Below are 23,650 nucleotides of genomic sequence, written 5' to 3' on the forward strand. Positions count from 1 at the left end.
ACTCTTAGCTAGAGGATATAGGAAGTTAAAACTAATGTTTCTTATCAGAATATTATCAGAAAAAAGTTAGATATCATGTATGTTTGCCCACAGATGTGTTGGGACAATGACTTTAAAACTTCTCCCTTCTCTTCTATCTCAAAGACAGAAATAATAATATCTAAAGCGTTACAAGATTTTTCTAGTGGAAATATATAAGCTTAGATTTCAAAATACTAATAGTTTTCCTCTTTAAATCCTAAATTGAAGGCTTCCTTCAGTGTAAAGCAACAGCACTCCCATTCTTCTGCAAAATGTAGATGTCTTTGCCCCTTCTTTTTACTTAAGAATTTGCATGCATTTCTACTTGATAATCTGAACATAACCAGAAAGAATAAATGTTGCTGCCAGAACTATGTAATTTGGTTTAAATAGAAAACAGCCTAATCTATCAGTTCTTACAATAAATGTAGCTGTACTACATCTGGGCTGAAGTCTTTAACATTTTATGGCTTACAGAAAGATTGACACCTGTATTAAAGGAAAACAAATTCATTCTTGCCCAAATCAAGATGCCTTCTGTACCTATTAGGGAAACAATGTTTACATTAAATTCAAGGCAGTGGAAAAGGAAGCTACTTAATGAACTTACTTATCAAATAGTACATGATCTGAGTATGATTTACCATAGTAATACATCAGATGAATATGGGCTATTAATTTAGAGCAAATCTTTTATTTACATATTGTAACCCTAAAAGAGAGTGAAGTTTTTTCCATATGCAAGCATAGAATGTTTGTGGATATTCTTTCCATTGAACAAATTTTTTTTAATTAACATTCAATTGTCTCCTGTCTTAAGGAGGAAAAAAAGAAAATCAGTAACAACAACCAGACCATCAGATGCAGCAGAGGATGCTCCCAGTGGAGCTCCATGCAGGCCTATGGGAATCCCAGTATTGTAGCTTTAGTACATGAACATTTGTAAAGTGTCATTCGTGTTTGACAGAAAACAGCTATCCTTTCAACGCTATAGATGTTCATGTATAGCAGAACTGAAGTATTTTAAGTGACTATATTAATTTCTAAAAGGAAAAAAGAAAAGAGACAGGGAACTTGCACTTTTATAATTTCTAGAAAGGAAAGAGAATAGATGCAATTTAGGTTTGTTTGGCAAGGTTTTGGTTTCAGGGTTTTGAGCACAGGAGAGGAAATACTAACTTTCAGTGTCAGGTGTTGGATGAAATCTCATTTACTCTTCGTATTTGAAAAGCTACAATATACTTGAGATGAAACAGAGATCTGACTAAGTTAGGTACTAAATTAAGGTCCAAAAATGTTTCTAGTAAGCAGGGGCTTCTTCACACAGAAAACCCAACAAATATGGTTCAAGTTAAGAATATTAGCTAAGTAGACCATAAAGAGAGAGGGCCCCTTTCCTCACACAACACTATTATTTCTTCCTTGACTCTGCTGTACATTTTAGCCTGAATCTTTATGTCCTTTAAGGTATGCCTCAAATCAAAGGATCAGGGACTTGTTATTCTTGTTACTGCATTGTCTGCATCAGGAGTGAGCCTTGCTGAACTTCATAAGCCATTTCTGAGCCAGAGATATTTACTGAGGAGGAGATAAAGAGGATAGCAGAGGCAAGAACTTCATGATCAGTGGTGCATTGTAGGTGTAAAGTGCCCTGGGCCAAGCAAGGCAGGATGTGTTAGGCCGTGCTGGGCAGAAGCACAATGAAGAGGAACTCACAGAGAGTTTCCACAGGAAAGCTCCACAGCTATGTAAGAGGTATCAGAAGTAGCTGCATCACTTGTGCTTTACCCAAACCTCTGAAAAAACGCCTATCATTGTCTCCCTGTCTTTGAAGTAAAGTACTTGTTTTGTATAGAGATACAGTGTTTTCATTAGCTACTAGCCAAGGGATAGGCATTTTCCAGTTCCCTGAAGACTTCTGGTTTCCATTCCATTATATATCATAGATTTAAACTGCAATACATAGTCTTTACTGTAACTTGTTCAGTTACTCTACACCTGGATAAAGAAGTTGCTGGGTTTTTTTTTAAATTAAGCACCTCTCCAAGTGAATTCTTTTCAAGCAAACAGTTGCTGGCTGCAGATAGAGAACAGCAGCATTTCCACAATCTCCACAAAATTAGTTGTCTGACCAAAGAGAGTGTTAGAAATAAGATTTTAAGATACATATGCATACAGATAGCTGTATATAAATAAATTTCAGAGCTGTAACAGTGCAAAGTTAACCAGGATCAAAGTTAGTTGTAGACAAGAGTTTCTTTCTCCACCATCTTCTTACTGATGCATAAGCAGACTTCTAAACAGTTCAAGACCCTTTGAATGTCAAATGTACTTCACTTTAGGTGTTAAAGAACACCACTGACAGTGCCTTCTATATTATGTTCAATATACAAGTAGATTACATTGAAACAAATATATGGTCATAAAGAAATCTTAATGAAACTAAAAATTGCCATTTGTGATAAAGATACATAGCTGTTCTCCATGACAGAAAAGTTCAAAAAGAAAAAACTTTACAAAAGGTTGAAAACAGGAATTTTACGAATGTTGGATGCTGCTTCCAAAAAAACCCCACCCTGACCTTCTAGATGTGAGCAGCACAAAAACCGCCCAGAATCCTGGGGAATGGAAATCCTACAAGACAGGTTCAACAGTCATTTGTGTCCCCTGCAAGTCTGACACACACAGCATTCCCACTCCACAGATTAAGCAGCTCTTCTGTGTCCCTATTAGCATTTTCATCTTCTGTTTTCTTGCAGATGTGTCTCAGATGTTCCACATTATTCGAACAACATGAGGCACCAAGTGTGAGGCATTCTGCAAGTCATTTGCCACTGCAAGTAAGCATGGTCTACAAAGCTCTTCAGCACAAACATACCTTAAGTCGGGCAGCAGAGGGTGGGGGAAAAAAAGCCCACAAAAAAAAACAAACCCATTAGAAGCTGGTGAAGCCCACTGAGCTATATAAAATACAAACCACATCTTAATAGAAATTTTGTAATAAAAAAAGAACTTAAATGTTTCCATTTATTTCCCCAATATCCATCTTACAATTTATATAGACACAGCTAATGAAACTGCTGAGCAAGGGCAGTGGGTACCAAGTACTGCTTTAATCCTAAATGATTATTCAAGGGAGGAAAAAAAAAGAAAAAACAAAAAGACCAAACCTTTTCTCCTCTTGATGGTCCTGTATTTTCTTAATTATGCTGGGGAAAAAAAAACCTTAACCAAACTTAAGTGCTATACCTGCAGAAACACTTGTAATGTATGAACAGATACATTAGCGTTTCTGAATACTGTTTAGCAATCACATTTACAGACAGAAATAAGCTCTTCAGCGTAACTGATGCTCCCGACAATTTTTCAGAGAGGTCATGTAGTCTTCACCACAGTGATTTTCAATACCTGACTGGATAAAGCCCTGAGCAACCAGGTCTGCTTATCAGGGAACTGACTCCAGGGAATAAATTAGTAACACAGAAGAATGGTAGCTGGCACATTTTTCCAGCTATATATTATTTTTCTTCTCACACATATTTTTAAAGGAAAGCAATTGAGATAAGACTCTCTGCATTCTCTGACAGGAAAATACGCCCTGACAGACCACTTGTCTTCACCTTTTCCTCAAGTGAAAAAAAAAAAACCAACTACGTTTATTGCCTACACACAACACAACAGCTTTTTAATACTGATGACAGACAATAGATACAAAAGCTAAGGACCCAAAGCTCAGGACCCAAAGCTAAGGATATTTTTTTTAAATCTACTACCCGATTGCTTTTTCAACACCTAGCAGTAAGTATAGAAAGTACAACAGTTACTGAGAAGTATTCCAAAAACTAGATCAGCACTGAACAGCCTTGTTTCCAATAAGAAAAATTACACAATTCAAGCTTGAACACTCGATGTTTATCACTGTAGTATGTTTTCTATATAAACATACAGAAATGTAGAAACATATGTAATCATTAAAACCTTTTAAAGTGAGATAAAACTAGATTTGTCCAAATGATAAGCACCCACAAGAGAACAATTTACAGTAAAAATGATAATGTCCTCAAACCCTCTGTTCACTTTTCCGTTTCATTTAAAAGATTGATCTGGAGGACCTACTCTAATGCTAAAACATGTATTTGCTTTCCTTGAGCAACAGAAAGATACGGATGTTCAAGGTAAACTTCTGCAGCAACAAATTTATTATCTTTTGAGAAAAAGAATATATACATCAGAACAAAAATAATTATGGTATAAAATTTTAACACAAGACAGTGAAGCAAGCTAGCATGTTCTATAAATAGAAATGAAAGCCAGTGACAGAGGCAAACAACAGCCATATGATACACTGGAGATGATCCAATGGCAGAACATATGATACATTCAAATTCTATTTCATGGTATACTTCGTAAAGAATACACAGGACAATACAATAAAGCAAGGCAAGAGGTACGCTAAAATTATTATAGAATATATAATATTCTAATTATAGATAATTAGTTAATAACAGAACATAAATATTCTATTACATTCTATGAAGTAATATTATAGAAAATAATTAATATATGATGTCTTGAATACGGAAGTCCACATAGCAAGTACTGTAGAAACAACTGCACTTCAATATTTTCCTCCTGTCACACCAATATACCCTCTGTTCTCAAAGGCCAAAAGGCAGTATAGTCTATCAGTTTTACTACTCGGCTATAGGGAAGCAGTACCTTGCAGTATTTTTGAAGGACAGTTTAGATTTTGGATTAGTTAGATGTATCCGTATCTATTTCAGCTCAGAAGTGCTTTACCCACAATAATCGCCCTGTGATTGACAGCAACACGGATCTATTTACTACAGATAAAATCCTTAAAGAAAAGAACATCTATATAGGGAATTGTGATTGCCTTTACTAATTAGCTGCATTACCTGGTTTCATCCACAAGAGGACAGGGCTCAGACACCTGCCCGCACAACGTAAAGGACGACTCTAGGAGCACTAAGTAGTCTGATTTGCATTGAGCACAGAAGTTTGTGAAAGAAAACTTGAGAGAATTATTGAATATACAGAAATTATTCAAGAGAATTACTAAATTTACAACTGGAGGATTACTACATGTACAGGAACCACACCTGGCTTAGGAAATCCCAGAGCTGCAGATGACTGGAAGACAGGGGAGCTGCTTGCCCTGTTCTTAACCTCTTCCTTCACTTTTGGCCACGATCAGTTACTATACCGTGTTAAATCAAATGTTCTTATTTGATTTAACACAGTACAGACACCCTTCTATTCTGATAATTGACATCTGAAGTACTCGTTCAAAGTGTATTAATAGTACAATATAGGTAATAAAGACCTAAGCAAAAAGGAAAATAAACTAGATGCATCAAAATTTATTTATGACAGAATTGTGAAAAAGGTCTTACCACTTAGAAGCCATTGTTAACCACCGACGAGAGCTGTTAGCATATCGCACTTAGGATGGATCCATCAAGACATTTTCCCCCCAAATCCAACTTGTGCTTAGAGGTGTGAGAGTAGACAAAGAGGTAAACAGCTACGAGTTGGCTGGTATATAGCCAAATACTCGAGAAATGTCTCCAAACACAGTACAGACAAATGAATTATAGAACACTGAAAAGAAAATGAGAAAAAAACATAGTCAAACCTTAGTCACTTACTTAATGGAGATGTCAACATTTTCAAAAGCTTTAGAATTCTGATTTTTTTTTTATTGAAAAGTTATAAACAATAAAAATCTGCTACATGTGTTTTCAGAATGGCTGTTCTGCTCAGAAGCTAATGATTCTCAATTATTTTCCCCATGGAAAAGAGAAAAATTAAAATTGACACCAAAATAAAATCCAGCTTCCCACACTCAGCTATTTTGTGTACATCCATTCTTTATGTAGAGTTTTAGTTGTACTTTAATTACAAATATACTTTATTAATCATATAAACAACCGCTCTCAAATGCAAGTCATTCTGAATCAAATTTCTCGTATTAGTCTTTTTTTTTTTTTTTTTTTTTTTTTTTTTCCTGCTTGGTTAGCCCGAGGATGTGGTCAGAAAAAGAAACAAACAATACTTCGGCTTTGTCTCCCTAAAAAAGCCTTGAGAACTTCTGGAGATTCCTTCACAACAGACGTTTGTGTGTAACTTGCATACTTGTCACAACTTGCCTAAGCAGCAGACTTTGTTTTTGTTCTTCCATACCGCCAAATTACAGCTAAAGCACTTTAGTATTTTTAATTTTACCCTGGAGGCAAATCAAGCACCTTTAACTGCTTTTAACAACTCAAGTCTCAACGTGCAGCAGCAATCCACTGCTCCTGATCATCTAGTTTGTATGGGGCAGGGGGCAATTTTTTCTTTTTTAAAGTCATAGCCTAAAAAATTGCAGGTATGCAAAAAGACCTGTACACCCAACATGACTTTATCGGTGCTCTGATGCAACACGACGGTACTAGTTTCCTTTAGGGATGTGTGAACCATGCAAACATCATCAATTCTTTCATGTACAGTTTGTTCTACTTATTAATTAGCGTTTTGAAAAATACAAAAGAGAGACCCATACAGTAAGTGCAATTAAAGGTAAAAAGCCACATCCTGAAGATTTGAAGATGTAAAAGAAAGTTTCGAAGTGGGACTTAGAGACAATCAGGAAAATTAGACAAGCTTTTGCAAATAGGAAGCCAGCTGAATTTATACATAAATTGGGAACACACTAAGTAATTCCTTGCTAAAGCAAGTCAAGTTCTTTAAAGACTTGACCAGTTATAAAGGGAAGCATTTAAAGACAGATCAAATTCTACCTCTGAATTTTATCTGCTGAATTGTAACTCTCTAATAAAAATGTCAACTGCTTTCTGTAGTTTGTGCATTTGACATTACAGTGCATCAAATCACCATCACTTTTTCCTCTTTAGACACTTAGGGTAAGCAAACACTATTTTCTACACAGCAGAAATGTATGGCCTTTCATCCTGCCTACGTGAATAAACTGCACTGTTCACTTTTTTTCTCCTTTTTCCCCCCCTTTTTTAGAAAAGAGAAGAAGTAGTTTACATAAACTCATGCAAAACTTTCCATCTGCTCCAGTTTGGAAGCGAGTGGGTCAGCTGTCCTTTTAACTCCTCCCCAATTACACCCACTGTGAACAGCACTTTAAGAAAATCAAAACGATGCCATATTGCTCTCCATAAAATTGAAAGAATATCCAGACAAAAATTCACCTTGGTGTACGCTGACATTTTAGCTCACTTTCTCAAGGGAAGCATACATTCACAGATATATAATCGTTCTGTTTAGAGGCTTCCCTCCTTCACTGTGTCCAGAACAAACACATACAAACCCAATCTGTACTTCTCACTCATCTTCGTTCTTGACTGTGCCGGATTCATCTCCCCCCTCCGCCCCAACACGCTACCAGCTGCTTAACGGGGAAAATAAAGTTAAGCTGAAAACTAACTTGACTGTCCAAGCTTTAGTACAAGATACTGGCATCTCAGTTCAGCTGGCAGTGTGTTTGGAGAGAGCTCGGAGGGTGGGAGGCACAGGAAAACTCATTTGAGGTATTCAAGTTTTAGTGGTACATACTGAGCAATAATAAACTTCAAATTGCAGCTGCTTCCCAGAACTTCAAGTACAACTAGAGTTGTATTCAAGTACAACCTAAGGTATCCTACAGAATCAATCTGATTGTCAAGTCTGACTACAAGGAAAAAAGGTATCAGTAAAGGTTGCAGTAAAGTCGAAAGTCTCCAACGGATGTGAAGGAAACTTACAGTAACTACAGCATATTGCTGGAGGGAAGTTCATTGGGCTTCATTTCCTAACTGCAGCTCACAACTTGAAGTTAAAATGTAACTATACTTTATCAGATTTGAAGTCAAAGGTATCATACAGGAGGAGGTTCAGTGTTTGGGGTTCACCCCTATGAAAGATTTATGAAAAGCTAAGAAGCAGAATGTAACAAAACTATATAATAAAGTTCAAAGTACAAGAGGTTAGCTATCATAAGGTTTAAAAAAATAATTCAATGGACGCTGCTGCTACTCCTAAGTTTTCATACCTAAAAAAAATTCAGAACTCCTTTTAACACCCTGAATTGGAAAACATGGCTAAAAATCCAGCCAACCTCCAACCTGCCCGAGTAACAGTATATATAATTTTTATTAGGTGAACTTTTTTTGGGGGGTGTTTAAAAGAGAATTTTATTCTCCATTATTTTCAAGTTGATGATATTCACAGAGTAGCTGCTATAATGTTGGCTACTATGCAAGACTGAACTCAACTTTAACCTTTTGAGCAGCAATTAGATGCTCCAATACAGCACACTTTTTGCCATTGCTAAGTGTAGGACAGGTGGTACAGAAGACCACTTCCAAAAACTTCAGGGAAGGGGATTAAAACTAATGTTGCAGGAAATCAAAGTGTCAGCACCTGCATTTAAGAAGATATGTACAACACACTAAATTAGGGCATTTTTATAATTACTTGCCCAAAAGACTTAATGGGATGATACTTCAGAATCAAGCAAGCAAGCAATACTAATAGTTTTAACCAACTGCTAGAAGTAGTGTTTTCCGTGCTATAAACCCTACGCAGGCTTCAGTGTGCTATGTGTTTTCTTTTACAAAGGCAGAATGAAGACAAAGATGAATTATATTAGTTTTTAAGACACAATTTTAAAAATTACAACAAAAAGTTGCTAATAAACCAGTTTAGGGCCAAATATTTACAGAATGGCACCATGGTCACTCAAACATGTGGCTGACTTCTACCTTCGGCGTTTCATAGAGCTTGGCTAAGTAACTTGCTGTCATAAGCACTCCTAACATAATACACCATCCCTGGTGAGCTCTAGTCCTCTGTCACTGTCCCCTCCCCAACGTGATGGCGGATGCAGTAAGAGTCCATAGAATGGAGAATGTATCAGGCCACAGGGCAAGGTAAAGCCAGGCTTCAGCCCAAGGCTCACGACTTACACCACCCCTCATGCAACGGGTGGAAGTTAAAAAAAAATAAACAAAACACCACCACCACATGATAACTATAACCCAGGTTTACTATACAACATATTGACCATATATAACATTTTCCTGTTACAGACCAATTAAGCAATTTTTCCACTGCGGCACTGGGAGATGCTACCAGCGGGCTGAGAGGTTTTCATGGGCTGCCCAGCTCCTCCATTCTCCCAACCTTATCTTCAGCAATAGTCTGCACAGCTAAGCCATACCTAGCTTAGTGCTTGCTTTCCTCCCAAACAAGTGATATTAGTGGCTATACCAGAAACGGAAAAAAAAAAAGTTTGAGAGCACCTGAATATTACAGAAGCCACTTCTAAGATAACTACCCCATGAGACTGGATTTTATAAGAATAAAAAGGGGGAACGAAGCTTTCCACGTTGCTGATATCCAAATCTGCCCCCTTTTTTTACTGAAGCTTGGCACACTTTGTCTTAACGGACGACTTTTAGTAACAATTTGGTTCTTTTGCTCTTTATGAAAGTTTTAGGCATGTTAATAATTTAACAAACATAACATTTAACACCACAAACTAAAAATGCTTACATGATGAATTGAGTGTCATTAAAGGCTGTCAAGAACATGTGGTCATGCAACACTTCCCCAATTTCACCAACCATCTCCTTACTGAAACATAGCCTTTTTTCCACTCCACGATCCACACAACCAGTGAGGCTGGGTAGCTGGTGATCAATTAATTATGGGGAAGCCTTAAAGTCATCAACAGGAGAGAAGCAGGGGTCCTCAATGCAAAAAGCAAGTCTTTTGGGGGCTTGAGGTTGGCTGGGGGAGAATTTCATTAAATGCAGATATTGCAACGGGAAGGTGCACAGATCATAGGCAAGAAATGGAGGTAGGTTCAGCTTTTACGCAACTGATGTGGAAATGAGATAACACTCATGAGGTAGATCAATATCACCTAAGGGGGACCATGGGAAAAGAAGGATGCATATCTCAGTCATACCAAAACTTTGGAATATAGCCAAACATCTGCAACTGAGAATGACGTTTGTTATACTGGTTCAACACTTTCTCTTCATAAGAATTATAAATAGCTCTCCACTTACAAACTGACAAACTTCAATTGAAAAGACTCCCATACAATCCCCATTTGTAGCTGAGAAGGATTTGCAAGATAAACTTCAGAGGAGAGCTTGGTGCCAAATGTGTAATAACTTGACTGTGATAACTCAAATTTTAAAATGTGTATTTGCATTCTCCTCTCCTTAGTTAGCAGGAAAAGGGACTAAAAGTACATGAATTGCAAATCATGTCCATTGGGCCAGCGCCACAAAATCTGTCTGTTCTTTACATTTTGATTATAAAACTTTTTATCTTTTGGAATCTCATTTCAGAGTATTAGAAATATGCCAAAACTCAAACCATGTTTTTACCAGATCACAGTGGATACTTCCATCTAGGCATAAGACCTTTCAAGTCTCTTAGATTAGCCTCTTAATAAAAATTGACTTTACTAGTGCCACAGCCCAAGGAACCCACTGCCTTCAGAAACCAGAGCGATGCAAGACTTGCTGAGTTACGCCTCCCCTTGGTGCTAATGCCCTCTGTCTCCCGCCTTTACCCTTGCTGTTTTCTGATTGTTGATTTAGAGGAGTGTTTCCTCAGCTGTAGTACAGAACCAATGATTTCATTTTGGGCCCAAAAAAGTGATTTTAGTTATTTTCCATTATACAAACTGTAAATTGGGATTAGCTATCCAAGAGAAAATATTTCTGTGCTGCTTTTCAAGAAACTGCAAAATAAGTGTCCAATCTGCAAGTGATCGGCAGAGGACCAAGAAATTATAGCTCTCTTCTGATAGCATCACAGAGGTTGTAAGCAATCCATGCACTAAGACTACCTCAAATGGATGTTGCTTCCACCAGGAAAACAGCTAAAACCAAGTCTGTGCCAGCACAAATTTTAAAATACTACAAACAAGTATTTCAAAGGGAAGTAATGAATAAGACTCCAGATTGCTTAATCTTATGTCACCTAGACATTTATCAGCACTTGTTCCTTCTTATTTCACACATACTGGGGAGGGGAAATGGCAGACCATAACCAACAGCAACAACCATCTTCTTCCTCAGATGCACTAGTGCATGCAACAATAAAACAAAACAGTGCATCTAAAGCACTTGCAGTGGCTCCTACTAAAGCTCTCGCAGCCATTGATTTAAACACCATCATTCACCCTATCTACACGAACAAAGTTTCAGCAACAGGAAAAGCGAGACCTTCCATGAGTGCAGTGTAGGCAGGCAGCCTCCAGTTCTGACCACAGCTACAATGGGGAAAATGCAAAAAATGCCAAATGACTCTACAAACTAAACTCCTTTTTTTTTCTTTTTACAAAATAAACTGCAAGCACAGACTAACCTAAAAATCAGCCCGTAAGCATGAAACTAAATAATTAAATCCACAGAACAGGAGCTTTTATCACATCTTCAAACTGCTTTTGGCAATCTCCTACTTTTGAAAGTATCTCAAACCAAAACCAACAATTCTTTTCAATTAAATAAGCTTTTGGAGATCAACATCTAGCAGGGTTCAAGCACTTAGAACTACTGAATGAAAAATCAACAGCTTACGTACTACTTTTCCTCCCTTAACAGACTGCTAAAGCTAAAAATATATTCTCTTTCTTAAAAAGTGCCAAAAACTATTAAATCACTGATCAATTTTATTACTGTGCCTGCACAAAGAGAAAGAAAAACAAGTGCCAATAAAATTTTTCTCTAGCTATTATATACCATTAGGAAGAACCAACATTACCTTCATGCACATTCAGTACCAAAGCCTATATGAATTAAAAAACAAAACAAAACACCCTCACACGCACAAAAAAACACTTCACTCCCTTGAACAAAGTAGGAAGCTGCTTTCCCCTCTCCCTCCCCCCAAAACAACTTCAATACAGTTTAAACTCAGGTCCTATATATAAAATGCTAGTAGTTCTTACAAATACGCTGACCAGACAATGTTGAAGTATAACAGTTAGCAGATTTCTTATCTACTCAAGCACCTGCAGAAAAACATGCTTAAATTTATCCATCCCCATCTACTGTAATATTCTCCAGCCTCTGGAAAGCTGATACAAATACTATACAAAAGGCAGTAATGGCTAACTGCTTTTGAAATACAACAATCGGAATGAGGACTTTGTTGTACTTGCAGCCACCTCTCTCCATTCCTTTCTCTTAAACAGCATTCAACCCGAAGAGTTCACAGAGTCTGTATTTACATGGGCTAAGACATGAACTTGCTGTTTCACTTTAACAGAAGCCCAAATGAAGCCAGTCTGCATTCTCCAGCATGACAATAAGATAAAGAGAAAAGTAGTTGAAATATTCTCCTTGTTTCTAGGCACAAAACATTACAAAAGCCCTGCTGATATTCTCTCTCCTATGCATCCTACTCTTCTCGTAACAAATGCATACTAGTTTTCAAATAGCCACCTGCTGAATTCAAAATATCTTTTGAGGACTTGTGTCACTAACATATGCCAATTCTTAAACTTAGAACACCTGCATCACTCTAACTAGAATCACATAAAGATTTTATGCCTTTCAACTATATAGTTATATGCAAGAGTTTTATATACTAGGTATGGTTTTAAAGGAGCATGCAATAAAAGCTACTATAAAATTATAGGGGCTAGGAAATACGTGAAAACAGAACTATTTATTCTTAATTTAAAAATGCAAGTCAGAGAACAACTTGCACTACACTGTAACATGGAACGCACTATGTATTATTCTTTATATATCCTCCCAGGAGACAGAAGGTTGGGCTTCAAATTGGATCAAATCAGTTGCACACAATTTACACACACACACACACCCCCAAAAAAAGTATAAGTATAATCTGTGCCTACCTGATGGCTTGTTTACAGGTTTTGAATAAGACTGTAATATCAAAGGTTGATCATGGCGTACAGTATGAGTGTTCTTAAATGTTTTTAAATCAGGTTCATTTTTTCCCTAGTACAGCAAAGGTCCAAAAGTATACAAAAGTGTTAAAGGAATGTGTATAATGGTAGGTAAATACTCTCGGATTCCTCCCTCAAAAGTTTATTCCATTCATTTTGTCCTTTTATCTACCTAGCTTTCTGTTCCCATGCTTGCTATCCACCACTGCTCACCTGTACCAGCTATAGTTATTCACCTATTAATTCTGCAGGTAGGTACATGTAAATATGTATATACACACACAAACACATGGATCAACTCCAACCTGAAGAAACATCTCTGACTCCCAGTTTTATATGCAATCTCTACCACCAAGTAGGTTCAAATGGGGAGGCAGAGGTGAGGTCTAACCTGAAGGAACAGAGGAAACGGGGCAGCTTCTCCATCATCTCTGTGTCTATAGGAAATAAACAAATAGGTTTGCCATATCTGAGTCAAGGTGTCAGAGAGACCTACCCTTATTGCTACTCCTCCAGAGATCAAGAGCGCTCATTCCAAACTCCTTTCTCTTTAGGAGCTGAGGTGGGGCATCCAGGAGCTCCCCGAGTCACTGCAACAGCACCAGCCACCATGGGACCAGCAACTACTCATCACCCTACCCCAGGGAATAAACAGGCCAGTCAGTAGGCGCAGTGCACCAGACAGTAATTCTTCAGCTTTTCGGACATCTTTTTTGTATGATGCCTACAGAGGTAGCAATCTTACCATTCTTGCTTGCAGCAATCTTTTTTAACATGATCAGCATTACTGGCAGATTAGGTTAGTTCAATTTAGAATTATGAAAACTGTCAATGCCAAAATGTTCAGCTGCCACAGACACAACCCTAACAGTTCTTTCTGATTTAGCACAAGAACAGAAGTGGTGTTGTTCAGGACTATTCTAATGCAAGACAGATAAAAATGCCTAGGAATATGTCAACCTATCTTTCATGCTAGCTTCTCTACAGAGAGAATCAGTCTTTGTCCAGGTCTACTGTTAACTCCAAGAACCCTTCAGGGCATGGCATTTACAAAAGATGCTGCTGCTTCATTTTGCAGAACTGGGCAATGGAACTGGAAAAGTAAAGTCAATCTTTGCAATATCAACTTCAAATGTTAATACCCAAGACCTGGTTTTATCATAACATTTTCAAACCTTATGGTATAGATATTCCCTCACTTTTTTTTTTTTTAATGAGTTATGCTTCTTTTATTCTCTTTTAACAGTCTCCCACATTGAATTACTAGAGCCTTATCTTTTGGACCAAGTACAACAAACTATCTGTATTTGTAGTTTTCACCACTCTCCCCAGCTCTTATTTTATAAACACATGCAACATTATATTCAGTTACTCCAAACAAATCAACTTAACTGCATAGTGCTGGCAAAACCCACACAATTGTTGTCTTTGAGACTACTGCAAAAAACAAATAGTGTAAGATCAACAGCAGTTAAGTCTTCTGTGAAAGGCTAATCAAGTGGTGTTGAATATAGTAGAGCAGGTCTTACTGACATTCTCACAAGGATCTTTTCAGCACATTCTTGCCTCTAAAAATGGTACCCATTTTTTCTTTCTGCTCTTCTCCCTTGCTTATTTGCACATTGCTAGGGGTATCTTTGAGCTCCCTGAATACTTTCTGCACGAGTATGACTAACATCACTCCCACTGTGACCTGAACTATGGTAGGTCCAAGGACTGTAGGCAACAGGGATACTTATCAATGCTGTATTTAACATAAAGCTTCTCTTCCCATTACTACTGAAACATGTTATGTTAAATATTTTTTATTATAAGTTACATCTTATGAAGACAAAGCAGAGAAACTTTGAGAGGCCTGAGGAAAGAAAACAGAATCCTAAGGTTTACTAGCAAGATATTTCTGCCAGAGCATTAAAGGATCTCTCTAAAGTCCCACTGGAACCTTCTCTGGAATACTTCATACAAGTCTGGTCAACGTATGCTAAAAAGACTAATTCATATATGAAAGAAGGCAATGATGAGGTTTTAGGATGATCAAGTGAAGAGGAAACATCTCACCCAAACAAGAGAGAGCCTGGTTTATCCAGTTTTGCAAAATTATAGTATTACTTTCTAGAAATACACTGCAGATAAGCGAAATAAACATTACAAAGGAAGAATTGCTATTTAAGCTGAAAAATAACGTTGGCAACTGCCACTGACATAAATGGCTATTAACATACAACATGAAAATTACGAATACTCCCAAGTATCAGTTATTTAATTCTGAAGCAGTCTTCCAATAGCTAGATGACAAAACACACAAAGTTTGTTTTGGTTTTGTTTTTATTATCATCATCATCACCTTGTGTAACTTCAGTTAAAAATCAATGAAGAAAAGAGGAGAGAAGAAAAGGTCCAAGCCAGGAGTCTTCTCCCATTTTCTGGGAAACAGGGAGAAAGAAGAAAATAGGTCACCACACTAACTCCAAAGTGACCAGCAGCACCATGAATGTGTGCATGTCAACAGTCCCAAGTTTCCTGCTACAGACTGCTGAAAAGCCAGCTATTTCAGACTAACCCAACCCCACCTCTGAAAAAGTACAGTTCACTTACACTTGTACAGACCACCTGCCAAAGCAGCGGCTGGAACAGTGGAAGGAAGGTACTCCCTGTGCAAACTCCAAGCAGGTCTGCTTTGTCTATCGTCACTAACTGCAAAAAACAATTCACGTTGCTCACATTGACAAGGGCAAGGATACCCATGTAAAGAACAAACCATTAAAACCCCAAAGCTTACAGCAACAGCTTCTGGGCACTAGGCCATTGTATCAGATCAAATATTTAGACATTTCAGAGAACCTCAAACTCAACTTTAGAAGTTCATTTTTTTTTGTTCCTCTTCCATATTCGCATGTAAATATAAATCACTAGGGAAAACGAAGGATAAACACAAAAATCCCTCAAAACTGAAGCCATGTCAAAAGCAGACACTGTTCTTCAACAAGCTTAAGGGTATTTATTCCTTTCTGATATCTTCCAGTGATGGTATTGGACACTTGCTATCTGAGACTGTATTCTGTCATTCTTCCTGGGACGTGTTCATGTCAGAGGGAACTAGGGATTATAATAGATTTGGGGGAGGGAAGGAAGGAAGGGCAACACAAGTCTTAGAAGAGACACAGCTATATGGCAGTACACATGCACTTAGAGAAGTAACTGTCAAACACTAAGGATAAGTGAGCTAAATACTAGAAAGAAGACCTGCTATTTTATAATTGATAAAAAAAGGCAGAAGCAACCCCAGCTGAGTCACCCCAGCTAACATCTATCACTGGAGTTCATGGGGATTTGGAGTGAGACCGGACAAGAATAATGCCAAACCCTAAAACCTTCTAACATTGCAACGCTTCTTCTCCAGCCCATAGTCATTCCTGGAAGGATTATTACAGATACAAAAGTCATAAAGGTTCAAAGCTGTTTGGGTGCAAGCATGCAGAAGTGGTACAAAGCGGTAACCATAGCTAGGCTGTGCACTAGGCCAGCTGCCCTCTCACTGATGGATAACCTACATTGCCTTTTCTATCAGTAGGGCAATGCAGGACAGTAGCTACAGGTACTGGGGCACAAACCCTGAACTATTATCCTCATTTTTCTCACAGTAACTCACATAATATGAGAAAGAGATCACATATGCATACATGAGTTATGATTTGCACATGACACCTATGGTTTCTGTCAAACTAAGGCTTAAATATAGACAAAAATTGCTAAAAGCTCACAGCTCGTTAAGCCAGAGGGAGCATATTATATACCCATGTTCTGTATTATGTAAGTCCACTGAAGTATAAAGTTTGCCTACATGCTTCTCAAGGAACTCGGATGAAAAAAAAAATTAAAGTTGTCATTTAGTCCTTTGTGCAATAATGAAATAGCCATCACTAGACAAGATGACCAAGAAAAAACTCCCTGAAATACAAAGCTAAATATAGGCAACTCCTGATGCAGAACACGCTGTTTTACAAGTTGTTTTCCTTGATGCATAGCTGCTGTGAGTGGGGGTAATTATAATCTTCTTAAGTTCTTAGAAAAAGTAAATACAGACAGCATGTTCTCAATTTTTTATTAGCAAAAACTTTCAGCATACCAATTAATTTTATCCCACAAAATTAAAAAAATACAAACACTCACAGTGAAAAAAACATGAGGACCACTCTCAAGCTGTTGAGGCCTAGCAGGATGACTCTGGAATGTGTTAATACAGTAACATGAAAAACGGAACAGTTCTACTTTTTGCCTTACAGCCCTACAACCCTCCAACTTCCCTCCTCAAAGGTACTATGCCATTACATGAGAACCAGCTATCACTGTGCTTTGGTTCGCCTAGGCCAGCCAAACAGAAACAGAATTAGTTGAGTATTTCAGCTTCACCTTAACTAACCCCACAAAAGAATTAAACAACTTTTCTTTTGAAATGAAGTTCAGCAACAGTTTTCTACAACATCCCAAAGCAACGTACCACCGCTCTGCTCCAAGGAAACCACTTCCAGAGAGAAGTACTCAGCACAGGCTTTAACCAAATCCATTTTGGAATATAAATAAGGAGCCATTCGCAGCAGCAGTTCGCCCAGGGAAGTCAGTTGTCTACTGACAACAACCGCCATCAAGTACCATTGAGGGCCTCTACAAACTAGAGGAAACTAGGCCTCTACAAAAGCTAAAGGAAGCTTTTGACAGACAAAATGTCACTCTCATCTTTAAATACTTGACTCACTAAACCTGCAACATAATTTTTACCGAGGGGTTTGTTTCCTTCCCGCGATAGCATCACAAGATAAGAATCGGTGTGTGGTTTCCCAGTGCTTGCTCAACAATCTTCCACAGAGATTCTGAAGTATTCGGGGCATATCCTCAGCACAACGGTAACAACACAGAAGCAAAGTGACTGAAACAGCCTCCTGAGGAAACAACAGGAGGAAATTTCCTATTGAGGAAATACTTCTTAATTAACTACAGCTAACTGCACTCTTCGCTCAACCCACAATCAGCAAATCACCTTCTTTATTACAGTACTCTCCACTCCATATTGCTTGTTCCTGCCCACGAGTGTCTCTTCACCTACTACCTCAATAATTTATAAACACCTTTCTCTTTCTGGTCTGCACTTACATGAAGGTGGCTTACCATCTAAGTCTTTCTCACTACATGAAGTCTGATCTTGGGAGATGTGTGGTGCACACAAGAATAAAGCAGAACTTGCTTTCTGCTTTAGTAGATCTCTTTCCTAAGGCACATTTCAGATTTGTAATTCTGAAGGAAGTCCGGGTTACACTCTTGCTACTTCATCTCCAGACTTACTATTCCTTAAAACGGTATTAGCAAACTGCTTTTGCAACTCATTTGGTATGAGTGACCACCAAAATATTTTGGGGTTGGGGGGGTGGTTGTTTTGGGTGTGGGGTTTTTTTCGTTTTCCCTGGATTCCTTAGGACATTTTACCTGGAGCTATCCTGATTGCTGAACGAGTGATCCCTGGTTAATGCACAAATTGAATTGTTCACTGAGCAGCTGACTGTCATTACAGTCAACAAAAATTATCACATTTCCAAAATACTGGAAGTCTGTGTGCATATATATATATATATAAGTGGAGGGGGGAAAACTAATTGAGCCCCTATAATACTTACAGCCATACTGGTAATGTCTATGCGAGACTGTAAAAACAAATCTTTAAGGTGCTGTTAGGACCAAGTTTTAAAGTGACTACTCCTTTAGGGGAGCGCTACACACCAAGCGAAGGGCGCACACACACGGATCTTACTTTGACGCTCAGGATTTTAAAGTAAGTTTGACCCGAAGCCGATCGAGCGTAGTCAGCGGGGCGGAGGGGCAGCCGGGAGCGCCGCTGCCCGCCTCCGCCGCCCTTCCCACCCGAAGCCAGGACCGCGCTTCTCCGCCGGAGCTCGGCGGCGCCCGCGCAGCCCCCGGGCACCCCCCGGCGGCGGTGGCTGGGCGGGGCCGGGAACAAAGCCCGGCTCCATGCCACCCTCCCCGCTTCGTCCCGCCATTCCCGGGCGGCCTGGCGCACGCCCGGCCCCGCCATCCCCCGCGGGGGCGGCTGCCTCGGCGGCCGCCGAGCGCCACAGGCCGGCGGCTGCCCGGCCCCGCTGCCGCCGGGGACGACCGGAGTCAATCGGACGGGTGCGGACGTGGGGCGGGAGAGAGCCCGGCGGCCGCTGCTTTCCGCTCGGCCTGCGGGGGCTGTGCGAGTACCGCGCCCGCCCCGGGGGCTTCGGGGGGCCGCTGACCCCGCCGGGAGAGGAAGGCCGGGCACGCACCCCGCCGCGCTGCACGGGTGGGGCCGGAGAGGAAGGGGCGGAAGAGGGGGGCGGGAGGAGACAGGGCGCGGGCCTCGGAGGGGGCCAGGGGAGGCTCCCGTCTCCCTGGAGTAGGAGGGCCGGAGCCCCGGCCCGGTGGGGAGGCAGCCGGGAGGCGCCAAGCGCACGCCACCACCGCCGACCCCTCCCCGCCTCCGCCCCCCGTGCCCCCCCGGCAGCGGGCAGGGCCACCCGGCGGCACGCTGCCCTCCCCTCCCCACCTCGCCATAAACAAAGCGGCGCGGGCCGGGGCCGGGCCAGCGGCAGGGGCCGCGCGCGGCGCAACCCCCGCCCCCCGCGCGCTCCGTTTCCGTCGGAGCAGACGGTCCCTCCTCTCCCCCCACCTCTACTACGACCTGGTCCCAGCCCCACCGCCGCTGCCTCACCTATCCTGCCGGTGGAAGCGTTGCCTCCCGCCGCAGCCCCGGGCGCCGCCGCCTCAGCGCGGCTACGGTCCGCTTCGGAGCGACTCTGGTGGGAGCCAGTGAACGACTCGCGCCGCCGGCATCCCCCGCCGGCTTTATCCCGACGCCGCCTCTCCCCTCCGGTAACTCGACGGTCCGGCTCGTCCGTCCCGCCCCCCCTGCCTCCCCATTGGTACGCGCCGCTCCACCAGGAACCGACGCTCACTGGGGCAGGCGCGCAGCACTCATGCGGGACCGCCCCCCCGCTCTCTCCCCATTGGCTCCCGAATGTCCAGCCCGCCCTCCCGGCCCCGCCCCCGAGGCCGCCTGACGCCTCGGCCAATCACAAGGCCGCGAGGAGGGAGCCGAGCCTCCGATTGGCCGCGCCCGCCAGCTTCCTGCGGCTGCGATAGGACGAGGCGGCAGCCAGTTCCGCGTCCCGGCTAGCCCGTCCGTGGGAGCGCTCTGAGGCGCCGTCCGCGCCTTCTCGAAGCCTACACCGGCGGCTGAGGGACGGCGGGCAAACCCCGGCCCCGCAGCCCGACCGCGGCCGGCAGCGCCCCGGCCCCCGGTGGGTTCGCCTGGCGGGAGGGCGGCCTCAGACATCGCGGGACAGGTACAGCCGGCTGCGGCTCAAGGAAGCCTCCGCGCCGCCGCTGAGAGCACGACCGGTGGCTGCCGCTAAAAACCATTAACGAGGCCGGCACGCCAAGGTAGCCGGGAATACAGCGGCCTTCCGGGCATGCAGCAGCGTGGCTGGGCAGCGTCAAGGAGGGCTCCTCGCTAACAAAGCGAGGGGTTCGGCGTGACGGGCTGCGCCGTGCGCGCTGCCGTGGGGGCATCCCGCACCGCAGGGAGCGGGCGGCACATACCGCCCTCCTTCCCCCGCGTGAGTAAGGGCACATACTTGTCTCTCGGCCAGCTTCACAAATACCGCCTTTTTGCCAGAAATTATTCGTGTTGTTCTACCAACGCGAACCGCGGGGCTTCGGCCGCAGAAGCAGCCTGGCTCCGACAGAGACCGGGGCAGGGCAGGAGGCCGCGGGGACGCTGCCACCAGCCCCGCACGGCAGATAAAACGCTTGGGCTGCTTTCGCCATTAGAACTTAACTTTGATTGCACGTACTGCCCCCAGGTACCGATCTGCAAGGTCTACGGTGATGCCAGTGACAGACGGAAAGGCAAGGTAATGAGATCACTCAAAACAACATCCTCAGAAAATTCATCTGATACTGGGACTGGCCAGGATTTTACCAATACAACAGGTCTGGTGGCTGAATGCACCCGTGTATTTCTAAACAATGCAGAGATTTGGGAACCAATGGTAATTAAAACAGAAACACTACCAACATTAACATTTTAAGCAGCTAAAAAGTAACTATATTTTCTGTGGAAGTGCCTCAAAACTTCCAGACTTGAAAAGAAAAAAAGGGAAAAAAATACACGTCAAGCATTATAAAATAACACCAGATCTGCAAAACAGTATTAGAAGCCTGAAGTCACCATTTTTCCACTGTCAAATATAAGCCTGTCTTGCAAGTACTGTACCATAATAAGCATATCCAACAAAAACAGAACTGAGTAAAAAGCATGCTTTTTACAAACAAAAAATGCGCCAGCACAACGGTTGCCAATCTCTGTTAAAGAGAAGCTCCAAGTTCTATTACACACTTTGTATGATTCTGGTTTATTTGGAGTAAAAGGTCCCTTCATGCCCAACTACTCACGTCCATGTGCTGCACACCCTTGAGACAGATAAAGTACATCAACTCTCAGAAACTAGTAAGAACAAGAAAGCAGGAGAGGGAAAAATAATGATATACTGGTAGCTGAGAAGAATATTTCAGGCTAACTTTCCTGTAGATGTAAGAATTTTGTGAATGGAATATTTTTTATTCTGTTTTAACAATTGTACCACAGTCTAAATGCTGGGCAATAGAACACCTAACAAGAAAAGCAGGATTCATTGCTACTGGCATTGTGCATCATTTCAGACAACTGGTTGAAGCAAAGTATGTCAAAAGTTGCTCCTGATTTTGAAGTTATCCCAAGTTAGGAGCTCAGCCCAATCTTCCCAATAAATGCATATACACCCATGTAATTGAAATAAGAGCGGCTGAACCCCACTGCCAATGAAAGTCAGACCATTGGTATTTAACACTAAGCACCTGAACTTTACAGGATGCACAACCATACCACTTTCAAACCCAGATTCTCCTGAATGTTACCTGCCTGCTTTACAAAATAGCCCTAAGGATTAGTTAACATGTAAAGTACTTTTCAAAGTACATTACAGTACAGTACCAGTTATTATTAGTAGTAATTATTATCAATGTGGGTAAAGTCCTTACTAATTGAGGCTTTGAATATGGAGTCCACAAAGACACCCACTCCTGGTTCTTGCTGATGTGCCATAATGCTTCAGGCAAATAACTGATTCTTTGTCTGCCACCAGTTGTAGTAGTTACAACAATGCTCTCTCTTGGTATGAAGTGCTGTTATTTCTTTGTTAGGGAGAGAGTGATTTTTCCAAATACAGTCCTGTTAACTCTTGGCAGCCACTGAAGAACCAGCAGCCTCAGCTGTTGTGTTTTACTCTATTGTCCAGAACGCCAAGCAAAAAACAGCAGCAACAACAACAACAACAACAACAAAATCACCATTCCAGCTATGTACTGGAGCACATAAACTTCCAGTCCTTGTTTTGGTGACTTTCCTTACTAGATCAGCATATACTCCAACTCTTTCTCGCACATCTACTTGTTTCAGTTAAGTCTTACGCAATGTTGTAAAACTAAACTTACTTGTTAAGACAACTCTTTGTTTTGCAGTGGATCTCTATAAAGCCTGTCACTAACTGCTGAACAAGGGGATGAAGAATTTATCTATCTGAAAGATAAGCTTTTAAACCACTTGACAGTCTACACACAGCTCACCCTATGAATTCTTGAGCTCCAGCTTCAAGAGTTCTGAATATTCACCAGTGACTTCATTTTGCAAAGTACTGCAGTTTGAAACCATCTGATTTTCACACCTACCAACTTCTTGTTACATAAATAATCTGTTCATTTAAAGATAATCTTATTTTTCTGGTTTTCCTTTTTCCTTCTTTGAGGCATCCTTCAAAAGAAATAATTTCAAATTTCTGAAGGTTAAATGTCAAGTTTCAGTATTACAGTATTTTGAATCTCAAATGTATTCCTCATTCTTGGACGATACCAAGTCATAAAAGATAAAAAGTTGAGAGTCATAGATAAGTGAGTTGTAATACATCTAAAAATAATTTTTTTCACTCCCGAAGCAGTGCAAAAATGCATAACTTTATGCTATTCCTCTTTACAAATAATCTATCAGTTTTGTACCTTGTACATGTTTAAAAACACACACACAAAATGGCAATTACGAAACAGTTGCTGAAACATCAACTGTCATTGTGTATGTCATTAAAACAAACAGCTCAAAACTCACAAGAAACAATGTTACCTTGTCATTTCTAAAGGACTACGCTAGTGCACAGATTTTTAAACAAAAATACCACATTGGATAATGGCACCTGCCAAAGATGGAGGTAGGAAAATACTATTCAAGAGATGAGATTTATAGAAAGGGGTTAAAAAGCTAGCCTTACGCCTTGCCCGAGGACAAGATTTTATGTAATGCATCAGAAGGACTTGACCATACCATCACAGACTTTAAACTCAAGTTCTCAACAGTTGCAAGAAAGATGGCATGAGTATAAAAGAAATAGTAGAAGCAGATCAGATGTCAAAAAGGGCATCCTTGTTAAGATTTCTTTCTATGGGTGAACTTAAAAAAAAGGCTCGAGGACAGAGAATGAAGCGCCAAGGATGTGGATATGCTCTGCCATCTATGCTGAATATGGCCCTACAACTGAAGTTCTAAGCCAAAAA

At 41.0% G+C, this 23,650-nt stretch overlaps 1 protein-coding gene and 1 long non-coding RNA gene across 2 annotated transcripts in view; one reads left to right on the forward strand and one right to left on the reverse strand.

Moving 5' to 3' along the window:
• The window catches only part of FRYL (FRY like transcription coactivator), a 184,742-nt gene extending 164,866 nt beyond the window's left edge, over positions 1-19,876 (reverse strand). The window contains exons 1-2 of the mRNA XM_068402595.1: positions 19,722-19,876; positions 5,439-5,646 (exon numbers count right to left, since the gene is read on the reverse strand). The gene's annotated coding sequence lies outside the window, so the exon portion shown is untranslated. The remainder of the gene's footprint in view (positions 1-5,438; positions 5,647-19,721) is intronic.
• A 323-nt stretch (positions 19,877-20,199) lies between these two features.
• On the forward strand, positions 20,200-22,784 carry LOC137665366 (uncharacterized). The gene is made up of 3 exons (XR_011048493.1): positions 20,200-20,452; positions 20,875-20,925; positions 22,571-22,784. It is a non-coding gene; the product is annotated as an uncharacterized lncRNA (long non-coding RNA).
• Positions 22,785-23,650: the final 866 nt, after the last annotated feature.

The sequence above is a fragment of the Nyctibius grandis genome, chromosome 6 (genome assembly GCF_013368605.1).
Source record: "Nyctibius grandis isolate bNycGra1 chromosome 6, bNycGra1.pri, whole genome shotgun sequence".
In the NCBI taxonomy this organism is placed as follows: Eukaryota; Metazoa; Chordata; class Aves; order Nyctibiiformes; family Nyctibiidae; genus Nyctibius; species Nyctibius grandis.